Below are 19,060 nucleotides of genomic sequence, written 5' to 3'. Positions count from 1 at the left end.
CTAATATCAGGAGAAGACCTTATGCGTATCGCCAATGCCTCTGTCGCAAGGGCAAAAAGGGCCAGGGAAAGGGGGCACCCCTGACGGGTCCCTCTATATAATGAGAAGGGCTCAGAAATGGAATTATTTACAATTATACGGGCTCTAGATTTCATATATAGGATACCAACCCATTTTAAGAATTTATCACCAAAACCATATTTTTGTAAACATGCAGATAGGAAGGGCCACTCAAGGGAGTCAAAGGCTTTGGCCACGTCCAGCAATGTTAATGCCCAGTTATCTGGCACCAGAGAGTTATATTGAATCACTGACTGGACTCTTCTAATGTTAATAGAGATAGAGGTATTCTTACCAGGCATAAAGCCCGTTTGATCTGGGTGTATAAGGTCTAATATAATCGAATTCAGAAAGTGTCGGCCATAGATCCTTCCTCCCAAACCCCCCGAAACACCCTCAATATAAGTGGTGCTAGATTATCTCAATATTTCCTATATTACTCGATCAGAAACCCATCTGGTCCAGGAGCCTTCCCAGAGGCCATATCCGTCATAGCATATTCTATCTCCTCCAAGGTAAACTCTGCATCCACAAAGGCTTGTTGAGTTGAACTCAGTGTGGGAAATGTTACATCTGATAAATAACCTAAACATTCCAAAATATTGAGGCCGCTCTTAGATTTATATAATGACTTATAGTAGTCATGAAAACAATGGAGTATTTCTTCACTCGAGGATACCAATGAGCCGTCTGGTGCACGAATCTGTAGTATTGTATTAGATATAGTATGTTGGCGCACCAAGATGGCCAAAAATTTACTTGCTTGGTTTCCTAGTTCAAAATAGGATAGCTGAGTGAATAACCTCTGGGAAGCTAGCCACTGAATTCTATTACCATTAGTCTGATTAGATATGTATGCAGTCTCCGAGACTTTCAGTCGTTGCTCCATCTCGTCATCTTCCCTTGATGTCACCCTTTTAATATAAGAAATTGTAGAAGATAAACATCCCCCTTAAGTACACCTTAAGGGCATCCCAATATAAGTTGGTGTTCTGAGGCTCCGGGTGGGATTAAATGAAGCAATTTAACTGATCAACAGTCCTATCATTAGAGTCTATTAGTTTCAGCCAGAATGGGTTTAATTTCCAGACCATACCGTTATTTGATTGCCCATATTTAAGTTTAAGAATAACTGGGCTGTGATCTGAGATTCCCCTATTGCCATGTTCAATGCTATCCACCCACATTGCAAATCCATCGGATCCGAATATATAGTCTACTAGCTGAAGAGCCCGGCGTTGCCTGGGCATAGTAAATATCTGTGGTTAGTTATAGCACGTCACTTCTCTTATTTTCCCATCACGCCTCTCATTTACCCCCTCACATCTCTCATTTTCTCCCTCACACCTCTCATTTTCTCCCTCACTCCTCTCATTCCCCCCTAACACTTGTCATTTCGACCTTACATCTGTCATTTTCCGATCACTACACTATTTTCCCTCACTCCTCTCATTTTGCACTCACACCTTTTCATTTTCACCTCATACCTCTCATTTTCACCTCAGTATATACATGTTTGTCATCTCCCTTATATATAGTATACACGTGTATGTCATCTCCTGTATATAGTATATACAGTGGGGCAAAAAAGTATTTAGTCAGTCAGCAATAGTGCAAGTTCCACCACTTAAAAAGATGAGAGGTGTCTGTAATTTACATCATAGGTAGACCTCAACTATGGGAGACAAACTGAGAAAAAAAAATCCAGAAAATCACATTGTCTGTTTTTTTTAACATTTTATTTGCATATTATGGTGGAAAATAAGTATTTGGTCAGAAACAAAATTTCATCTCAATACTTTGTAATATATCCTTTGTTGGCAATGACAGAGGTCAAACGTTTTCTGTAAGTCTTCACAAGGTTGCCACACACTGTTGTTGGTATGTTGGCCCATTCCTCCATGCAGATCTCCTCTAGAGCAGTGATGTTTTTGGCTTTTCGCTTGGCAACACGGACTTTCAACTCCCTCCAAAGGTTTTCTATAGGGTTGAGATCTGGAGACTGGCTAGGCCACTCCAGGACCTTGAAATGCTTCTTACGAAGCCACTCCTTCGTTGCCCTGGCGGTGTGCTTTGGATCATTGTCATGTTGAAAGACCCAGCCACGTTTCATCTTCAATGCCCTTGCTGATGGAAGGAGGTTTGCACTAAAAATCTCACGATACATGGCCCCATTCATTCTTTCATGTACCCGGATCAGTCGTCCTGGCCCCTTTGCAGAGAAACAGCCCCAAAGCATGATGTTTCCACCACCATGCTTTACAGTAGGTATGGTGTTTGATGGATGCAACTCAGTATTCTTTTTCCTCCAAACACGACAAGTTGTGTTTCTACCAAACAGTTCCAGTTTGGTTTCATCAGACCATAGGACATTCTCCCAAAACTCCTCTGGATCATCCAAATGCTCTCTAGCAAACTTCAGACGGGCCCGGACATGTACTGGCTTAAGCAGTGGGACACGTCTGGCACTGCAGGATCTGAGTCCATGGTGGCGTAGTGTGTTACTTATGGTAGACCTTGTTACATTGGTCCCAGCTCTCTGCAGTTCATTCACTAGGTCCCCCCGCGTGGTTCTGGGAATTTTGCTCACCGTTCTTGTGATCATTCTGACCCCACGGGGTGGGATTTTGCATGGAGCCCCAGATCGAGGGAGATTATCAGTGGTCTTGTATGTCTTCCATTTTCTAATTATTGCTCCCACTGTTGATTTCTTCACTCCAAGCTGGTTGGCTATTGCAGATTCAGTCTTCCCAGCCTGGTGCAGGGCTACAATTTTGTTTCTGGTGTCCTTTGACAGCTCTTTGGTCTTCACCATAGTGGAGTTTGGAGTCAGACTGTTTGAGGGTGTGCACAGGTGTCTTTTTATACTGATAACAAGTTTAAACAGGTGCCATTACTACAGGTAATGAGTGGAGGAAAGAGGAGACTCTTAAAGAAGAAGTTACAGGTCTGTGAGAGCCAGAAATCTTGATTGTTTGTTTCTGACCAAATACTTATTTTCCACCATAATATGCAAAAAAAATGTTAAAAAAACAGACAATGTGATTTTCTGGATTTTTTTTTCTCAGTTTGTCTCCCATAGTTGAGGTCTACCTATGATGTAAATTACAGACGCCTCTCATCTTTTTAAGTGGTGGAACTTGCACTATTGCTGACTGACTAAATACTTTTTTGCCCCACTGTACCTGTATGTCATCTCCCCTGTATATAGTATATACCTGCTGTGTGTCATCTCCCCTGTATATAGTATATACCTGTATGTCATCTCCTCCTATATATAGTATATACCTGTATGTCATCTCCTATATATAGTATATACCTGTATGTCATCTCCTCCTATATATAGTATATACCTGTATGTCATCTCCTTCTATATATAGTATATACCTGTATGTCATCTCCTCCTGTATATAGTATATACCTGTGTGTCATCTCCCCTGTATATAGTATATATCTGTGTCATCTCCTCCTGTATATAGTATATACCTGTATGTCATCTTCTATATATATAGCATATACCTGTATGTCGTCTCCTGTATATAGTACAGGTCCTTCTCAAAAAATTAGCATATAGTGTTAAATTTCATTATTTACCATAATGTAATGATTACAATTAAACTTTCATATATTATAGATTCATTGTCCACCAACTGAAATTTGTCAGGTCTTTTATTGTTTTAATACTGATGATTTTGGCATACAACTCCTGATAACCCAAAAAACCTGTCTCAATAAATTAGCATATCAAGAAAAGGTTCTCTAAACGACCTATTACCCTGATCTTCTGAATCAACTAATTAACTCTAAACACATGCAAAAGATACCTGAGGCTTTTATAAACTCCCTGCCTGGTTCATTACTCAAAACCCCCATCATGGGTAAGACTAGCGACCTGACAGATGTCAAGAAGGCCATCATTGACACCCTCAAGCAAGAGGGTAAGACCCAGAAAGAAATTTCTCAACAAATAGGCTGTTCCCAGAGTGCTGTATCAAGGCACCTCAATGGTAAGTCTGTTGGAAGGAAACAATGTGGCAGAAAACGCTGTACAACGAGAAGAGGAGACCGGACCCTGAGGAAGATTGTGGAGAAGGACCGATTCCAGACCTTGGGGAACCTGAGGAAGCAGTGGACTGAGTCTGGTGTGGAAACATCCAGAGCCACCGTGCACAGGCGTGTGCAGGAAATGGGCTACAGGTGCCGCATTCCCCAGGTAAAGCCACTTTTGAGCTACAGAGAAGCAGCACTGGACTGTTGCTAAGTGGTCCCAAGTACTTTTTTCTGATGAAAGCAAATTTTGCATGTCATTCGGAAATCAAGGTGCCAGAGTCTGGAGGAAGACTGGGGAGAAGGAAATGCCAAAATGCCTGAAGTCCAGTGTCAAGTACCCACAGTCAGTGATGGTGTGGGGTGCCATGTCAGCTGCTGGTGTTGGTCCTCTGTGTTTCATCAAGGGCAGGGTCAATGCAGCTAGCTATCAGGAGATTTTGGAGCACTTCATGCTTCCATCGGCTGAAATGCTTTATGGAGATGAAGATTTCATTTTTCAGCACGACCTGGCACCTGCTCACAGTGCCAAAACCACTGGTAAATGGTTTACTGACCATGGTATTACTGTGCTCAATTGGCCTGCCAACTCTCCTGACCTGAACCCCATAGAGAATCTGTGGGATATTGTGAAGAGAAAGTTGAGAGACGCAAGACCCAACACTCTGGATGAGCTTAAGGCCGCTATTGAAGCATCCTGGGCCTCCATAACATCTCAGCAGTGTCACAGGCTGATTGCCTCCATGCCACGCCGCATTGAAGCAGTCATTTCTGCCAAAGGATTCCCGACCAAGTATTGAGTGCATAACTGAACATTATTATTTGTTGGTTTTTTTGTTTTTTATTAAAAAACACTTTTATTTGATTGGATGGGTGAAATATGCTAATTTATTGAGACAGGTTTTTTGGGTTATCAGGAGTTGTATGCCAAAATCATCAGTATTAAAACAATAAAAGACCTGACAAATTTCAGTTGGTGGATATTGAATCTATAATATATGAAAGTTTAATTGTAATCATTACATTATGGTAAATAATGAAATTTAACACTATATGCTAATTTTTTGAGAAGGACCTGTATATACCTGTAGGTAATCTCCTGTATATAGTATATACCTGTGTGTCATCTCCTCCTGTATTTAGTATATACCTGTATGTCATCTCCTCCTGTATATAGTATGTACCTGTATGTCATCTCCTCCTCTATATAGTATATACCTGTGTGTTATCTCTCCTGTATATAGTATATATCTGTGTGTCATCTCCCCTGTATATAGTATATACCTGTGTGATCTCCTGTATTAGACCTCGTTAACACGTTATTTGCTCAGTATTTTTACCTCAGTATTTGTAAGCTAAATTGGCAGCCTGATAAATCCCCAGCCAACAGGAAGCCCTCCCCCTGGCAGTATATATTAGCTCACACATACACATAATAGACAGGTCATGTGACTGACAGCTGCCGTATTTCCTATATGGTACATTTGTTGCTCTTGTAGTTTGTCTGCTTATTAATCTAATTTTTATTTTTGAAGGATAATACCAGACTTGTGTGTGTTTTAGGGCGAGTTTCGTTTGTCAAGTTGTGTGTGTTGAGTTGCGTGTAGCGACATGCATGTAGCGACTTTTGTGAGATGAGTTTTGTGTGGCAACATGCATGTAGCAACTTTTTGTGTGTCGAGTTGCACGTGACAGGTTAGTGTAGCAAGTTGTGTGCAGCAAGTTTTGCACATGGCGAGTTTTGCGCATGGCGAGTTTTATGTGTGATACCTTTTGAGTATGTGCAAGTTGTGTGTGAGGCAACTTTTGCATGTGCTGCAACTTTTGTACATGTGGCAATTTTTCCGCGTGTGCAAGTTTTGCGTGTGGCGAGTTTTCCATGAGGTAAGTTTTGCACTTGTGGCGAGTTTTGCGTGAGCCTAGTTTTTGCATGTGGCGAGTTTTGCGCGTGGCGAGTTTTGAGCGGCGACTTTTGTGTTTCGACTTTTATGTGGCGAGGTTGGTGTATGTGTGGTGAAATGTGTGCTGAGGGTGGTATATGTGTTCAAGCACGTGGTAGTGTGTGGCGCATTTTGTGTGTGTCCATATCCCCGTGTGTGGTGAGTATCCCATGTCGGGGCCCCACCTTAGCAACTGTACGGTATATACTCTTTGGCGCCATCGCTCTCACTCTTTAAGTCCCCCTTGTTCACATCTGGCAGCTGTCAATTTGCCTCCAACACTTTTCCTTTCACTTTTTCCCCATTATGTAGATAGGGGCAAAATTGTTTGGTGAATTGGAAAGCGCGGGGTTAAAATTTCACCTCACAACATAGCCTATGATGCTCTCGGGGTCCAGACGTGTGACTGTGCAAAATTTTGTGGCTGTAGCTGCGACGCCTCCAACACTTTTCCTTTCACTTTTTCCCCATTATGTAGATAGGGGCAAAATTGTTTGGTGAATTGGAAAGCGCGGGGTTAAAATTTCACCTCACAACATAGCCTATGACGCTCTCAGGGTCCAGACGTGTGACTGTGCAAAATTTTGTGGCTGTAGCTACGACGCCTCCAACACTTTTCCTTTCACTTTTTTCCCCATTATGTAGATAGGGGCAAAATTGTTTGGTGAATTGGAACGCGCGGGGTTAAAATTTCGCCTCACAACATAGCCTATGACGCTCTCGGGGTCCAGACGTGTGACTGTGCAAAATTTTGTGGCTGTAGCTGCGACGGTGCAGATGCCAATCCCGGACATACATACATACATACATACACACACACACACACACACACACACACACACACACACACACACACACACACACACACACACACACACACACACACATTCAGCTTTATATAGTAGATGTGGGAAAGAGAACGCCTAGTGGATGAGTGGCAAGTATATCCTTTTATCTCAGGGTGGCGTATCCTCCACAGATCCAGCCATCCACTACCCTCCATAAATAATGCTAATTGGGATGGAGCCAGAGAAGGGGGCTCCCCAGATACCTCTTCACCCAATTTCAGTCTATCAAGGCGATTATCAATGACTAAATTAAAATCCCCCATACAAATGACATTTGCATCTGGGTAATTTTAAGGCAAAACTCATTGTCATCCGAAGAACTGATGTATTAGCTGGGGGAGGGTTATGAACACAGTATTACGTAGTCACGTAGCCTCCTTGGTTTCCCATCTAACATCTCTATGAATTAGCAGTGAAACCCCTCTCGAATAACTAGTGTGAAACTTGTGGATGTACCATTGTACCCATGGCTTCTGTACACATCGGGCCGTATCCCTGGTCAAATGTGTCTCTACCAAAGCTACAATATGAGGATGATAGCGCTTAATCTGTGAAAATACCTTAATTTTCTTCTGGGGAGATTTGATGCCCCACACATTCCAGGTCATACATACTATTTCAGATCCCATACTTACACATCAAAATATGGTATGCATTGTTACTCAGGCAAAGTTCAGGGACATCACACAAAATATTAAAAAACAAAGAAAGCTGTTGGTGGTGACTTTTACATAAATAACAAATAAAACTGACATAAGAGAAAAAAAAAAACAGCAAAAACCAAACTATAGGAGTGAAGTCAAATGCTCCTATTACCAAGTGAACATGGGGGATACCCTCGCTGGATTCAGCGTCCAGTCTTGTTGTTGGGTTGGGCGCCCATAGAGAGAGCTCCATTCAAATAGTTATTAGAAAATTTGGCTGGATTATGAATGCATTAGGATTCCTTTGCATTAGACACCTTGTGGGACCGTTGCCATTCAGCTACTTCCTCTGGATCGATGAAGAATATAGAAGAACCCTCGTGGACAATTCAGAGTCGAGCTGGATAGATCATGGAATATATGATATTTTTGTCTCTGAGTTGTTTCTGTATTTCCATAAACCGTGCCTGCTGTTTCTGAAGCTCCATAGAAAAATCTGGAAAAATCGAGATTGTGGCATTATTTAATTTGATAGGGCTTTTTTTGCCATGCCAAACAAAGAATAACATCTCTATACTTGCAGTTGAGAAGATGTGCTAGAAAAGGTCTCGGTGGAGTTCTGGGAGGAAGAGGTCTTGTAGGGACTCTGTGGGCCCTTTCCGCACAGAACGTTGAAGAGAATTCATCTCCCAGAGAGGCCTTAAAGGGACTCTGTCACCTGAATTTGGAGGGAACAATCTTCAGCCATAGGGGCGGTGTTTTGGGGTGTTTGATTCACCCTTTCCTTACCAGCTGGCTCGATGCTGGCTGCAATACTGGATTGAAGTTCATTCTCTGTCCTCCATAGTACATGCCTGCACAAGGCAATCTTACCATCAATAATGGTAAGTAGCGTCACTTCTCCTCCTGTTAGAGCACCGCCACCTCACATGAATCCTGCCGACCGTCCAGGTTCCCATGGCTCCCGACGTCCCGAATCCTCACAGCACCCTCCTGTAGTAGCCAAGAGCCTCCCAGGGTCCAAGGGGCTTCAGTGTTGGCAAACATATTTTGCTGAAAAGGGGTTTTAATGGCAGGATAAGGTCAGGATTCCAGGAGCTCTCTCAGGGTGCGTCCTCTCTCCTCTGCTACATAGCCACACCCCCGCATTTCATGTACAGTGCCTAGCGACAAAAATTATTTTTCATATATAGCCCATATTCATGATATAAAGTGCAGCTATAATAAGCAAAAATATGGGGGCTTTTCAAAAAGATACCATCCATAAAAGACAGCGCTATCCTCAATTAGGGCAAGAGTAAAGTGTCACTAGGCACTTTACTTGTATCTTACCCAGGGCTTGCGCTGTCCCCTATGGGTTAATACTTTTTACTTTAGCATCCAATGAGTAATAAAAACGTCTGTCTATACATTATGCAGCATTAGGCTATTTATTATTATATTCTCTGCCATCTTATATTTATTATATTTAATTGTATTTAGGCATACAGACTTTGTGATATATTTTTATATGTGCACCTGAGAGTTTAGACATTATTTACCGTATATATATCCCACTATGTATTTAGGATAGATATCCTTTTGCTTCATTAGTCTAGGTGCATTTTTTGTCTGATGTGTACTATATTTTGTCACATTAATTATTCTTTGGTAGCTACTTAGAAGTATGAGAAGGCTGTATAGGCACTTTTGCATGAAGGGCATGGCACTGTAGTGGCAGCTATTTTGTATTGTATCTCTCCGTTTAGATTGTTTATATGTATATGTGTAAAAAAATATATTTTCTTTATTTTGGCATTTGCTTCCGTTGTGGTTTGTAGGAGTATGTTTATGTCTTTGTCAGTGGGGAAACTTACAAAATCAGCAAGGGATCAAATACTTATTTCCCCCATTGTATGTGACTACAAAGTGGGGGTACAGCTACCATCACCATCTGATTCTAGATTCAATAGATGTTTCCCTTCACCCATGACAGCACACCTGAGAGAGGGATCCGTCCAGCTAGGACAGGAAACCTACTGAAATAAAAGACGCGGTACCTCTCCCTTGCTTCAGTTGTTTTCCTGTCCTTGATGGGATCTCCGTACTGAAATTCGCGGTGAAAAGAAAAAAGGAATCAGTCCCAAGCCAGTCCCAGAGTCGGAATAACAGGCCGCGTACCTGTGGCACTGGCCTTCAGGTGACCCCTGGGGGCTCAGTATACGGGCGGGCACGGGCAGCACAGTCAGCTCAGTAGTGGCTCAGACCGCCACCCCGCCCTTCTTCTGCCGCTCTCCCGAGCCTGCTTTCCGCTGGTCTCAGCATGGTAGGGAGGCTGGGACGCATATCCGGAAGTGGTGCACACTGCCGAAGTCATGGGCGCTGGGTATGGGTGTGGCCGAGTGACGTTAGGGGGCTTGCTGGAAAAAGTTGGCATGCCTTGTCGGCTTTCGTAAGGGAGGGGGAGGGCAATCGTCGGGCCCAGAAGGGAGGCCCCATAAGATGGCGCTGACTACCCCTTCTTAAGGGCGAGCAGCAGAGCAGGTCGCTGCTTAAGGATCCAACACATGTTCGTGCCTGGTTACCATGGACTAAAGCAATCAGCAGCAGCAGCCAAGAGTTCACCATCAACATGGACACAAGGGAGGCAGCAATTGGAGTGGCAGGACCAGCAGCCGTCCCAGCCAGAGGAGCAGAGCATCTCAAGACTCCTCGGTGTCCAGAGAGGATGCGTTACATGTCCCACCACAGACTCCGAATTTGGTACCCTTAAGTGACAGCGGGTTGTGAGTTATATTCGTGAATTTCACCGTTTGTTAATAGGCTCCTTATTGTTTGTTTAAATCACTAGGAGAGGCCTAGGAAAGCTAGCGCTGAGAAGAGGAACAGGGAGTGTGCACTATGCAAAAACCCGCTAGCAGTGGACTGGCAGAAGGACCTCTGCTCCAACTGCATCCAGAGGACCATTAGTGAGGAGACCCCTGACTTTGCTGCAAGCCTTCGGTCCGTTATTAGATCCAAAGTGTTGGGCTCACTTAAAATCCTGGTTAAAAAAAGGGAAGAAATAGCTCAGAGAGGTCTCTTCTAACTCTGACCTCTCTCCAAAACAATCAGAAGGAAAATTCCATCCACCTCATCGGACAGTGCTTTCCAGTGAAGGACAAGGATAAGCTGCTTAAAGCCATTAGAACAACTATGGGCCTAAAAGAAGAGAAAGCATTTAAGTCTCTTGGGGATGTGATGTTTGGAGGGTTTGAGGAAAAGAACAAACACACCTCCCCGGTCAATGCTAAGGTCCAGGCTCTCATTAGCAGAGAGTGGAGGAGACCAGAGAAAACTGATGATTTGCCTTCCTCCTCAAAAAGGAGATATCCTTTTGAGGAAAAGGATGCAGAGTTATGGGATAAGGTCAGCACTACCCTTTGAAGATTCAGGAGTACTCAGTGACCCATTAGATAGGAACACACATTTATCTAAGGCACACATGGGAAGTGGCAGCGGGAGGTCTGAAACCAACAATCGGAACTTGTACTGCACTTTCCCTTATGATTAGGCTAGAATAGCTGGAGGAAAAGCTTAAGTCCAAAGCACCAAGAGATATAATCTAGTCCAACATGCCTCTGTGACACGGAGCTGCAGCATTCTTAGCAGACACGTCCGCTGAGTCTGTGAGGCTAGCAGCTAGGTCTGCCATTCTATCGAACGGACCAAGATGGGCCTTGTGGCTCGTGTAATGGCCAATTGTTTGGGAAAAAACTGGACGAAATCCTGGAGAAAGCCGATGACAGAAAGAAGAGCTTTCCCAGGCTCTCAGGAGAGTCGAGAAGGTCTTCCTTTTAGACGTAAAAATTTAGTAGGGCATGGCCTTCGACAGAAAGAAAGAAGCGGGAAGGTAGAAGTAAAAAGGGAGTCTGGATTCATGTTCGGAGGTCCCTCCTTCGCTTCCAAGAAATCCTCGCAATGATGCCAGACTAGAAGTAGGGGGGAGGATTTCTCTCTTCTTTCAGGCCTTGGACAACATTTCCTCCAGCACCTGGGTCCTGGATATAGTAAGGGAAGGCCTGAAAATAGAATTCTACAATCTGCAGCGTCAGTCATTTGTAATAACCCCCATCAGAAGATCAACAGGAGAATAACTTGCCCTAGAGACGGTAATCTTGGGCCTAGTAGAGAAACAGGTTGTACACGAGGCTTTGGGTGAACAAAAAGGAAGGGGATTTTATTCTTTTAATACTACCCCCTCCCATGCACATCAGTTCAGGTGCCGGATCCCGCGCCTGCATCCTACACTTCTTCCACAATACGTACCACTTCCTCCCTTCTATGGTCACTGCATTCAGGGATCTTCTGTGCAGGCGCCGGGAGTCACTGCGACCTCCGGTGTGCACGAAATGAGGTGCTCTCTCCACTTCCTCCCTGCTTAGCCATCGCTAGGAGCCAAGTGTACATAGCAATGACTATACAACAAAATGACAAAAGGGGTCCAAAAAGTATGTAGAAAAATACAATTTTATTCATTAAAAAGACCAAAATTGGGCCAAAATCGAAAGTGCAAGAGAGAAATGTGTAATTGGACCGGACGCGCTGGGTCATTGGTGTACCTGTGCCCTGAATCGCCTGAATTTTGGTAACTATGGCTGTATATTTATTTTAAGGCGGCTATCCTATACTATGTATGGTGCTGTATGCATTTACTATAGCACTGAGGTAGGGCACATTAGGGCTCTAATTGTTATTAACCCCTTGTTGATATGGGTTGTATACGGTTTAATATATATGCTTTTGCCCTTTTATGAGGTTATATTATTTTCCTCATTCTCTCCCAATGTCCTGTGCGCGTCCTTACTCTTGCAATATTTCATAATGTATGTTTAATCTATTACACATTTCTCTTTTGTACTTTGGATTTTGGCCCAATTTTGGTCTTTTTAATGAATAAAATTGTATTTTTCTACATACTTTTTTTAATGGTAGGGTGTGGATAGTCCTTTTTTGCACACACAGGGACCTGATTGTTTATCAGGGTCTGCTGTGATAACATGTGGCATTGTTCTTTAAGGGCTTTATAGTAATGACTATGCAGGGAGGAAGTGGGGAGAGCACCTTATCATAGGGCGCACCAGAGGTCACTGAAGCAGAATTCGCCAGCACCTGTGCAGAAGTTTCTTGAATGCAATGCCCATAGAAGGGAGGAAAAAGTATGTATTGTGGATAAGGATGGGCGAACCCGAACTGTAAAATTTGGGACCCGTACCAAACTCATAGCGTTCGGTCACAGGGTCCTGAACACGGGTTTCCATGGGAAATCCATGTTACGGTTCGGGTCCAGGGCCTGTAAAAGAAAGAATAAAGTTAATAGAAATTATAAATATTATACTTACCTGTCCAGCGACGCATCCTCCCATCCCGCTGTCTCCCGGCCGCATTTGCTTCCGGGGCCGCTCATTACCTTTTGGCGGTATTCACTACACTCGGTAGTCTTCGGCTTTTTCCGGGAGTGTTTGTGCGGTGACAGCCCCCGAGGAAACCCGTCAGGGCTGTCGGTACCTGACCCTGTGTGGGGACCATGGGTAAGAACCCCTAGTTGAAGGATTTGGTGGTGTATACTGTTAGTCACTAGTGCTCCATACTTGTGCTCTGGATTATCCAGTTTCTTGGTTACTAATATTAAGTATATGATTGATTATCTACTCTTGTATCTTTTGACTGTTGCAAATTAAACACGGTATGGAGCACTGGATGAACAGTTAAGAATTATATAAGCACTAGCACTTTATTTATAACACTGCTATTTCCATGGGTTCCCCATCCACTATACCTATATAAACCCCATCTTTTAGGGTTTGGGTGCTATTTTCACTATTATTCCATACTATTCAGCTTTTTGTTATTGATTGTATTTGTATATATACACTGGTATTTTTAATTTTGTGAATAATAAAATCTGTTATGTTTTATGTTGGACAAATAGTCTCTCTTGTTCTTTTTTTTTTTATGAGATATTTGGGAGTGTCCAGTAAATTTGACCCTTTGTGCCACTTGGTATAGGGTTTCTTTTGATATTATGTTTTCTGTTTTATGGATCTTGTTTTCCTTTGAGTCCCTAAGGCTCAGTTTGGACAATCGCTTATCCTCAATTATCTGTTTAAAGAGATCTGGAATGAGAGGGAGAGAGTACGGATCATGAACAGTGATCCAATTTAGTTCCCGGAAATCCAAGCAGGGCCTAAACCCCATTTTTTTTCTTAGCAAAGAATAACCCTGGTGTACCAGGGAATGAGGAGGGTCTGACAAGACCCTTAGCCATACTTTCTGTGATATAGTTTTTCATGACCTGCAAGTTCCCCTAGAAATTAGATTAATGGAGCAAGCATAATGTCGATGAGGTGGAAGTTCCTGTCCAGCCCTTTTTCGAAAATACATCCTCAAAAGCAGCCAGGTATTCTGGAAGAGACTTGGTAGCAACCCAGGCCATAGGAGTGCACATGCAGTGCCTTTGACAGTACTCGCTCTATCTTACTACCTCCCCAGTCTGCCAGTCCACCATGGAATTGTGTAATGTCAACCAAGGTAGTCCAAGAACCACAGTGAAAGGCAAGTCCTCTAGCACATAACAATTGATAGACTCCGAGTACATGACCCCTACCTGCAGACATATATCTTGAATGACCTGAGTAAAATACTGGCCTTAAGGTGCAGAATCTATAGCTATTATAGATATAGGCCTAGACAATTTGAGGATTAACCCCTTAGTGACAGAGCCAAATTTTTGAAATCTGACCAGTGTCACTTTATGTGGTAATAACTCTGGAACGCTTCAACAAATCCCAGTGATTTTGAGATTGTTTTTTCCTGACACATTATACTTTATGATAATGGTAAATTTAGGTCAATATGTTTTGTGTTTGTTTATAAAAAATATCAAAAATTTGAGAAAAATGTTAAAAAATTTGCAATTTTCAAAATTTTAATGATTATCCCTTTAATCCAAATGGTCATACCACAGCAAACCATTAATAAATAACATTTCCCACATGTCGGCTTTACATCAGCACCATTTGTAAAATGTTATTTTATTTTGTTAGCATTTTTGGAGGTTTAAAAATGTAGCAGCAATTTTCATTTTTTCACGGAAATTTACAAAATTTATTTTTTTAGGGACTTATCCATGTTTGAAGTGACTTTAGGGGTCTCATGTATTGGGAAACCCCCAAACGTGATACCGTTTTAAAAACAGCACCCCCTGACATATCTAAAACTGCTGTCAGATAGTTTATTAACCCTTCAGGTGATTTACAGGAATTAATGCAAAGTGGTATGACAGAAATGAAAATGTGTATTTTTACCACCTAAATGCCTCTAACTTCTGAACAGGTTACAACAGCCATCAGATGCTAATGCTGCTTTTTGGTCATGAATTGCCACGGCAAACATCAGGATCACAAAATCATTATCTGAGGGCACCAATTTGGATAAAGAGGAAGCCCCCACACTCTGTTAACCATATATAATGATGTAGTCACTATTTACAGCAGCATCTAAGGGGTTAAACAGATTTGGACGGTGCAAACACTGATCGTGGCTGATGCAGAAAGTTGTCAGCTATAGTGCACAGCCGACAGCTACTGGATTGTTACCTGTATAGGGAGGCTATTCTCTAATATCTCAGGTCAGTTAAAAGACGTATTGGCGGTCATTAAGGGGTTAAGACCCTGGTACTGGATGAACTTGGCGTCAACCAGATTAAACCCTGTTCCAATATCCTGAAAGGCTGACATAACCACCTTAATTTCACCTAATTGGTTCTCAGCGGATAAAAAGAATTGCAACCTACCCACAGAGGAAATGTGTATACCCGGGTTGCAACCTGGGCTTCTTAGTTTTCTGGAGGCTGTCTGCGACCATGAATGGATGGACAGGCACCAAGAAAATGACTAGAGATGAGGGAGCACTAAAATGCTCGGGTGCTCGTTGCTCAAACCGAGCAATTCCTGATACTTGTTTCAAGTAATGACCGCATAATCACACATTATTGGGAATACCGGGGAATCATACAAGTGCGGTCACGATTCAGCACTTTTGCACAGAAAACCCCTTTGATAAAACATTTGCTGAGCTATAATTTCTGTGATCATTCACCTTCCTGTGAGAAATTACTGTACAATTTTTCTGTAATATTTACAATTTATCCCCCATTTATATGGCACACAACAAGGAAGAGGAAGTAAAAATCGCATACCAAAAGGGAGGGACAGGGAGGTTGCCAGTAGGGTGGTTCCTTGCAGTTGCACTGACACACATTAACGTTTACACACTTCCAGTCACAGTGAAAGAGTAAGAAGCGATCTCTACACTTAAGAAAAGTCATAAAAGTAAGTAATATATATATATATATATAAATGAAATGATTTATAGATCATATTTTTCTAGGTTTAGATTGTATTTAACTTTAACTTAAATAAAGGTAGGAAAAATAATCATACTAGAAATAGAAAGTGAAACTTCCAGTCAGACAGCACGTTGCACTAGGAAGAACATGAACTTTACATGTTTTATGTTGAAGTACAAAGATGCATTTTAAATGCAATTCTTTTAATACCTGTTCACCTAATGTAATAATGTAAATCTTTGTATGCAGTCACTGCAGTAAGTTGTGCTTACTTTATTTAGAGGAGTTGTCCCATGATTATTATATTTCATCTAGGTAGCTCTTCATGGAAATCCCCAACTTTATACAAACCAAATTTCAATTCCCATGGAGCCCATGTGTAGGGTCTAGCTGACATGTTTCGGACTGCATCAGTCCTTACTCATGGCAATGAGTGAAAAACGACACAAAATCCACATAGCCAAGAGTTAGGACTTATGTGGTCCAAAACATGTCAGCTGGACCCTACACATGGGCTCCATATGGATTTATAATACTTATAAAATAAATTAGATGTTTTTATGAAGAGCTTTAAGTTTGCTGTTGTCCTGTCTTGGGTCTTCCATGCACAGGAGGAACTCTGTCATCAAGGTTGGTGAGCAGAAAAATGTTTTGTCTAGATATTGCTGTTACATACTTTTGTGTTCTTTTAATTACTTGTAATAAAGTTTACCTAAAAATTTTGGTGCCGATTGACAAAAGCTGGAAAGGGAAAGCAGAAACCTTTAAAGGGGTTTTCTGGGAGTTCATGAAATTAAAAGCAGGAAATATATGTTTGAGAGTACTTGGCACTTCAAACGTGTATAAAAAAGTTGTTGTAATATCGTATATAAAGATCAGTGTAAAGCAGTGTGATTAATAAAATCATCATCTAGACAAAAGTGCATAATGTTCATGGGCTAGTTAATGGAAACTGATTGTAAAAAGATCTGTTCCTAAATATGTTCCTATATTTTAATTTCCTGTTTTGTATGTGTGTGCTAATGTAAGCATGGTGGACTATACTGTTACATTTCTACCCCTGAAGTCACCAATCGCACTTTGTGAAAAACTGTTTGCCACCTTCCCATTCTTTTGCTCTGGGAGAGAAAGCAAAAGAATTCCTATTCCTTTTGTTTTTTTATCAAATCCACCCCCAGTCTTTTGAACGGATGGAGCTGGATTTGATAGGCCTCCTGCCATGACGCAGTCTCTCAGGGAAGAAATACATACTAACCATTGTGGATTTTGCCATCAGGTACCCTGATGCGGTAGTTCTCCGAGGAATAGATGTAAAGAGGATATTCCGCCCATTAGTTGAGATATGAAGCCGGGTGGGTTTTCCCAAGAAGGTTGTGTCAGATCAGGGAATGCAATTTATGGGTGAGATATTGGGTACCCTGTGGAGCCAGTCCGGAGTCCGACCAGTGTTCACCTCTGCATGCCACCCACAGATGAATGAACTCTGAGCAGTTCAATGGGACCCTAAAATGGTTGATCTGTGCCTATTTAGAGATGGAGGCGTGGGACTGGGAACAAGCTATGCCACAGCTCCTGTTTGCCTACAGAGAGGTGCCGCAAAATTCAACCGGTTTTTGCCCATTCAAACTTTTATACAGCAGGCAGCCTTGGGGCCTGCTAGACTTGGTGCGAGAACACTGGGAAGAGAGGTCTGATTCCGGAGGGTACCAGTGCTCCGCTATGTGAGGCAGTTGCGAGAGAGTATACAACACCTTGTTCAGCTTGCACAGGTACACTTAGGGGAGGTACAATGGCAACAGAAAACCTACTATGATAGGGGCACCCATCCCCAAGAGTTCACCATGGGCCATAGAGTGCTGGTACTAACTTCCATCTGCCATGACAAGTTGCAGGCCAACTGGGAGGGTCCCTACATCAAAATCGACAAAAAGAGGGCAGTCACTTATTAGGTAGCATTCGAGCCCCACCAGACCCAAGCCAAGAGGATTCATATTAACCCAGACCTGGGCAAAGTGCGGCCCGCGGGCCACGTTCGGCCCTCTAGCTGTCTCAGTCCGACCTGCAGACCGAGAAAGCTGAGGGGCTGAAAACAGTGGCCCATGGTCAGCACCATGCCCGCTGTCTGCCGTATTTTTCAGACTATAAGAGGCTCTTTTTTCCTCCAAAAATGTGGAGGAAAATGGGGGGTCTCATAGTCCAGATTTACCGGCTTTGGAGTTAGCCGCATCCGCTGGCTCCAGCCTCCTGTGACCCACTGCTCTGCAGGTGCCACTCCCCCTCCTACCCACCACAGCCATAGCCAAAGCTAAAGAGAAATGAATATTCACTGCATTCCATATCCATGGGCAGGGAGGGCAATGCATATTCATTTCTCTTTAATAGTGTCTTGGTATGATTAGCCTCCAACTCCGGTCTTGGTATGCATGGCCCCAACCTTATGATTGGCCCCCACCCCCATCCTGGTATGCATGGCCCCATCAGAAAACATAAAAAATAAACAAACCATTACTCTTACCTTCCAAACGCTTAACTCGCAGCATATTGTTCCAATTTCAGCAGCTGCTTTATGCTTGTAAGCCGCGCATGCCAGAGACGTTATGTACTACTCACCAGCAGAGCACAGCTGCCAGAATACTCACTGCTCTGCATGCCGGGGCTGTGTGCGCAAAGAGGAGTGAGCATTCACTGCCCTTCAGTAGCACGCATAGTGTCAGCCGGAGCCTTCCTGTAGCTGCCGCCGGTCACGTATGCCACTACTTAAGAGAAATTAATATTCACCTCTCTCCATGCCCAGAGTCCCGGTCCCAAAATGCAGAACAGTGAGTATTTAGGAAGCTGTGCTCTGCTTGTGAGCAGCGCATGACGTCCCTGCCATGCGCTGCTTACAAGCATAAAGCAGCAGCTGGCATTGGAACAGATGCTGCAAGGGAGTGCCGGGACTGTAAGTGTAATGGCTTGGGTTTTTATTATGTTTTCTTATGCGGCCATGCATACCAGGAAGGGGGTGGGGGCCAATTATCAGGATGGGGCCATGCATACCAGGACAGGGATGGGGGCCAATCATACCAGAATAGGGATGGGGCCATGTATACTAGGACGAGATGGAGGCCCTGCATACCAGGATAAGGATGGGGGCCATGCATACTAGGACGA

At 43.0% G+C, this 19,060-nt stretch overlaps 1 protein-coding gene across 1 annotated transcript in view; it reads left to right on the top strand.

Moving 5' to 3' along the window:
- Nucleotides 1-15,802: 15,802 nt before the first annotated feature.
- LOC138644785 (caspase-8-like) overlaps nt 15,803-19,060 on the top strand; it is a 203,408-nt gene continuing 200,150 nt past the window's right edge. The window contains exon 1 of the mRNA XM_069733595.1: nt 15,803-15,890. The gene's annotated coding sequence lies outside the window, so the exon portion shown is untranslated. The remainder of the gene's footprint in view (nt 15,891-19,060) is intronic.

The sequence above is a fragment of the Ranitomeya imitator genome, chromosome 7, assembly GCF_032444005.1.
Source record: "Ranitomeya imitator isolate aRanImi1 chromosome 7, aRanImi1.pri, whole genome shotgun sequence".
Taxonomy (NCBI): domain Eukaryota; kingdom Metazoa; phylum Chordata; class Amphibia; order Anura; family Dendrobatidae; genus Ranitomeya; species Ranitomeya imitator.
Note: the sequence above shows the minus strand (reverse complement) of the source record. Positions and strands in the feature narration are given on the sequence as shown.